The 6,283-nt window shown below is 33.2% G+C and overlaps 1 long non-coding RNA gene across 1 annotated transcript; it reads right to left on the reverse strand.

The window, feature by feature from the left end:
* Positions 1-3,524: 3,524 nt before the first annotated feature.
* LOC124454562 lies at positions 3,525-4,066 on the reverse strand. The gene is made up of 3 exons (XR_006951515.1): positions 4,040-4,066; positions 3,641-3,721; positions 3,525-3,569 (listed from the first exon to the last, which is right to left on the reverse strand). It is a non-coding gene; the product is annotated as an uncharacterized LOC124454562 (long non-coding RNA).
* Positions 4,067-6,283: the final 2,217 nt, after the last annotated feature.

Raw genomic sequence — 6,283 nt, forward strand, 5'->3', positions numbered from 1 at the left:
TTGAAGTATTAGCATACATATGTTTATGTTAAAGGTATTGTTGCCACTAAAGGCCTAGGCGGGAAGCGGATTCTCAGTATAAATATTAGAGCCCAACAAATAATTTTAAAAATCGTCATAAACAATTTGCTTTTATGAAAGGTACTGAAATTTGTCATCATGCAGTAAATGTAGTATTTGCGTAACATTTCCTATATAGGTGGAGGTTTGCTCGTATGTATTGTGCTCATTATGTACAAGTTTGATACATACGCATAAGACATTATTGCTGACTAACATCTGTTCTAAACAAATCACATGGAATGAACTTAGTGCAAAAGACCATGCATTTACACAAATGTTTGTAAAGAAATAACGCAACTATTTGCAAAAGTTGATGAAGTGGTGGTGCACATTTCTAAATTGTTCGATGTAGAATGTTCCTTAGAAGATATGGTATTTTAAAAATAGCAAATGGTGTTTAGGATACAATACCAAGGTACGACAATACAACAAAGAAAAAGGCAATTCAGTCAGGTGATGTAAATCTAACGGTAAACAACACTATTTAACTTATCATCTACTTACGAGATAACAAATATTGATCGAGGATTTATAACTTTGAAGAATTGAAAACATTGCCCAAAAAAGAAATGAGAAAGAAGAGACAATCTATAGAAGAAAAGGAAAACAAAGCTGAATGATGTTTCAGGAATATTTTTAAAACATAAGTCAAATTAAAACATTTATTCGCAGAAAGACAAAACCGACACCAATATGTAAGCACTTGCGTAGAATGGCTAAATAAGTACACGAATAGACGATGTGATAAAAGAGAATTGTTTTCAAAAGTTATGTATTAATTGCATCAGTTATAACTTGACAAGCCCTAGGTATACCTAAAACTGACCTAAATGATGTCAGTAAACCCTAAACTGACTTAACTGAACCTTGAATAAACGAGAACTACGTCATAGAAACCTAAAAAAAATGAATTTTAAAATTTATCTTGCACTATATTAATATAAGAGGACGATTGTTATAAAATTTACCTGTCAGCTTCGTCAATAACTTTTCAATCTCGTCTAACGTGATTTCATTCGTTTCATTATAAGCTTGTAAATACGTACGGACGAAAATACCTGAAATATCGAAGAGTTTAGGTGATATAAAACAGCAAACCTTTGGGATGATTTCGAGGCGGATAAAAAGCAACTTTGTGCAAATTTTATAAGATTGTAAAAACACAAATATTTGCGTGATTTTCGACCTGGAATACATAATACCTATAGAGGGAAAATATAGATGGCAAAACACCGAGGGAAAATATAGATACGGTAAAACACCGAGGAAAAATATATATACGGCAAACACCGAGGGAAAAAGCTATACGGCAAAACACCGAGGGAAAAAGCTATACGGCAAAACACCGAGGGAAAAAGCTATACGGCAAACGCTGTATAAGCGCTAGATTTTGCACTCAAACGCTGTTAGGAAATCATACATCTTCATCATCAACTGCAAGAGAATGAGAAAGTACATTTTGAACCACACTAGACTCAGTGGTCGAAACATAATTCATAAAGGAACTCAGGTACATATCTTCTGAGACATAATCTTCGAAAAAAGACAGGAGCACAAGAAAACGCGAGAAATTTTGATTCGAAAATAGCGTTCTTGAGTGTAACCTTTCACAAGATTTCTAGCTATCACTTGCCACTTACCCGCGAAACGTCATGACGAATCACTGGGACTCGTTCATCCTCGCCTGACATGAAACTATTTCATTCCAAAACAGAGAAAATGCATCCCTGACAACGCCGACTCCTTCGCCCTTTTCATCAACACCTCTGGAATCTATTATCTTCACATCCACACACTTCTTTCAAAATATCATCTTTTCAAAATAGTGCAGCAAGTCAGCTTACATTACAACGATGAATAAGCAACACTTTCGCTCTATAACCTCATTTGCCATACTTTCTGGGACAAAAGTAGCCCATAGTTAAGTAGAGGTTGGAACCCACCCTACATAGACATATTCCAATCTCCAATTTGGTAACCCAATTTCTACATTTGGGTTCAAAATTTCCCTACCCACCCTACATACGAGCCGAAAAAAATTCGTTTTTTCTCTACGGGTGCTGATTTTGTGACTTAGCTGGCCCTCTATGCATACAACACCATAAAGTCTATGTATTCACTAATATTGTCACCAAGCAGCTCACCAACTTACAATAACATGGTACACCAAATTAGAGATATTTTGGTCCCTATAGGGAAAATATGAAGATAGATGATGATAACAACATGGGTAAATATTGAGTAACGTTGAACTTTGAAGCATTAACTTTTTATCATCATAGATGCATTTCATCTATTTTTAATTCTTCTAATAGGGAAAATCTCAACCCACCCCTACATAGACATACCCACCTAGAAATTCAAAATTTTTCGACCCACCTCTTCTAGAAGGCATTTTTGAAAATTCCAAGACTCTAAATTCTAAGGGTAGAACAAAATTTCCTCAGAACTTTCACCTGCAATGTACAACACTTAATATACTAAAGATGGGTGACAAGCCACATCATTTTCGACTGTTCTATTTTCAAATTCCATTCATCCACATTCTTTGAATGAATTCACAATGATATTTTGCACGATTATCACAATACCCAGTCATCATTTCATGAAATATTACTTGAACATCAAATTAGTGGATATTTTTCTTCTGTAATTTGTAACTAGAACATCTTTTTCCTAAAAAGACTGACAAGTACAAGTAGACAATACAGTACTCACAAACCTTGGAAAGTATTTATCTCAAAAGCATCACAATTTTGGAGGTTCTCTAGTGCACGTGGTGTTAAAGTTGCATCATCAATGGATGACAGTCCAACCAAAGTTGTGGAATGTGATTCTTCTCCAAGCTGTGGTTCTGTGCACAATGATTCATTTTGAGTTGTTGTTAGTCTGATTTCTTCCAAATCTAATTGTTCTTCCACAACATCATCAACTAATTCATTAGCAACTACAAAACAAATATTTGTATTTTTATCAAATATGTAACTTATTTAAATAAAGATTGTTGCATAATACACTTTTGCTGATTTCCTTATGCACTCATATTGGAATTCTCAAGTATAACATCTGAATGAATGTTGTCTTTTACAGTATTAATGTGTAATATTTAATATTAGCTCCTTATAAAGTAAGTGTTTAATTTTATTTGTATCATGATAGTTTCATAAAATTAACCAAATGGTGCAAAAATTATTATATACTTGACCTTACAGAATTACTTTGATTATTAAATGCTCATAATTAGGTTTAATCAACATTAATAAATTGCCTACACATTAACAAAGTGTTTTAATAATTAATAGAAAACCTCCTCACTTTCATAATCCAAAGTCTTGCAAACATACAAATTGACACTACTGCATGGCCTGCCAAGGGACTCCTTGTACTTTTCTACAGAAAATGTTTCTGTTGTGCCTGGTAAATATAAACTCCATATCTGGGTACAACAAAACCCATTCGAACTTTCATCATGGAGTTGCTTATTGTGAGGTAGTTGCTTGTCCACCCTAGCAGTTTTTATGACAACATGAGAATCACAAATTTTTTACATCAATAGGAAAAAGTGAGCTTCGCTTACTTCAAATGATTCCCATCCAGCTCAATAATTCCAATGTTCATCTGGGGTGGAAAAAATATCCAGTTACAAGGTGTTCATGACCTGCCATCACAAAATGTGTGATGAAGAATGAAAAAATAATTAGACATTTTAATGGAAAATACTATTCAATCCTTCTCCATGAAAACCTGAGCCTGATTTTTAAAGCATGCAACAAAAGTATTATTGTGTTGATTCGAATGACTGCAAAAACAACAAATTTCCTATAGCAGCATTTTATATTTCAGCTTAAATAGGTGGGAATTACATAAGTAATATCAACATAAAAACAAGCATTGAATATAATTATTCACTACCATCACCCACCCTTCAAATAATTATTGACATGACCTATTTGCAGAGGTAGTAATAATCACAAACCTTGACAGTCTCATTTTCTTCCCTCTTTTGTGGAGACAAAACGATCTTGACGCTTCCTTGTCTCAACAGTGGCAAATGAAATATCTGCCAAATACTTTAAAAGTCAAAGTTTGGTGGCACGAGGATCAGTAGAAGGCCCAGCTGATGTTGATGGATCACTGTTCCGCAAGGTCTTTGATTCGTCAGACTTTCGAAGATCCATCCCACAGTTAGCACAAATAATTACCCCTTGTATTTAGTGAACTCTGCATACTGTACATAACATGGTGTTCAAGTTCACACTACCAACAGCCGGGAAAGATAATACGAACATATACATGAACGCTAAATGTAATAAATACTTCACGAATGTTATGTATTTATCTTACTTTCTAAAACGAAAATATAAGAATATGACAATATTCTGCACTTCGGCAACTTTGTAAATTCAGAACACATTTGGCTGGCAAATTAACCGGATATGAATTTGCATATTAAATTTGTGTTTGTGTATTTGAATTTGTGTTTGTGTGTTGCACCTCTGGGCCACGGTAAATTACTGCTAGTAATACAGTATTTTGAGATATTGCATTATTTTTTATGGATAAGTGTGTAATAACTGATTGTTGATTTACTAAATGTCATTACATATCACAGAACTGAGGATTACGAAGCAAGAAGAAATAAGCCTTACGTCGTAATTTTACGAAATTTGATTATGTATGGTGTGTTACAGCTTGAACTGCTTTGATATAAGGTTCAATTAATTGATCATATGAGAATTCCAAAGCTTGTTTTTCTAATCGAAGATGATTTCTCATTATGTTGTGAAATGGGTCAATTTACAAACTTCTCAATTCTTAGCCACTTCCACACTAAAACAAACAACTACACCAAATCACACAAACTCTTACGATTTTCCATGTTGTATTTGTATTTTTAGTTCATCATTTAAAAATAAAGTAATTAGAATTAGGATATTCACTGAAACAGCTGAGTATATTACATATTTGGTAATGAATTGTACAAATGTACCCTACTTCTGTAGCTCAAAGTAGAACATTACTTCTAGACTTGTCAATGATATTTTAATTGTAGGTTTGGTTTATAAGATCACAGAGGCATATCTCCATAATTTCAGCTATTTGGCCTTTTAATGTATAATACAACGGTTGATGCCTTCTGATATATATTAAAAATTGCTGGCTTTCTGATGTATAGAAGTGCTAGCTTTGATATATATGGCCTACTGGCACAATTTTGAAATTCAACTGTGGCTGAGCCCTCCAACACACCCTAACTGGATCACAAACACAAATAAAGGTACATTATTCAACACATATATTTAACCTAGTTCTAAATTAAAGATTGATCAAACTCCTATGCTGCATAAAAAGACTACAAAATGGTAGTATTTTATAGCAAACAGACTGTTCTTCAACAACAGAATTTTTTGTTATAGAAATAATATATTCATTTTAAAGAAATGTTTCACCAAATTTTCAGCAGAATCCTAACAAACTTATTAGAAATAAACTTTAAAACTTTATAAAGTGTTAGGCGAAATAACTTCAGCAGCGTAAATTGTTTTAAGAATGGTCAACGGTGAAATACAGCTTGTAATCAATTTTACTGCATCAAAAGTATACACAAAATATAGCTATATTTGAAAATGATCTGTACTGAGTGCCACGTTTTAAAGGTTTCTGTAAGTCGTGCATATAAATTAATTACTTAATTCAATTGAGTGCAGAATATCAAAAGAAGGATACATATCACTTGTAGACAGGAATACAGTTGGGTTGAGTTTTAGGCATAGAAATTTATATAATTTGTAAATTTGTTATGTTTTATACAACAAAATATCAAATAAGTAAACAACAGGATGTAATCAACTCATTCATAATTCCACTCTATTGATAAAAAGTATGAGCTGTAACGATGCCTTTTAACTATATGACCGAAGCAAAAGCTGGTGTATTTTTATTTACACTACTACAATTTAGAAGGCGCCAATACAGGTACATCCTGGGTCAAAAGGCCCGACAATTTATATCTTTACATCTATCTCCTCATAAGGAACAAAACAAGGTTATAATTTGAAGGACCTAAGAGTAGTTTCATAAAAATTGGTAATCACATGTAAAACGTTCATTGCAATTTATGTCCATATAGATTTTCACTGAGGTTTGATATGTCGGTGTCTGGTCGTGCCTGATTGGTTTCTATACTGACATTTGTGGACGTGTTGCGTAGAGAACTTAC

This window comes from Xenia sp. Carnegie-2017, unplaced genomic scaffold (assembly GCF_021976095.1).
Source record: "Xenia sp. Carnegie-2017 unplaced genomic scaffold, XeniaSp_v1 HiC_scaffold_3, whole genome shotgun sequence".
Classification (NCBI taxonomy): domain Eukaryota; kingdom Metazoa; phylum Cnidaria; class Anthozoa; order Malacalcyonacea; family Xeniidae; genus Xenia; species Xenia sp. Carnegie-2017.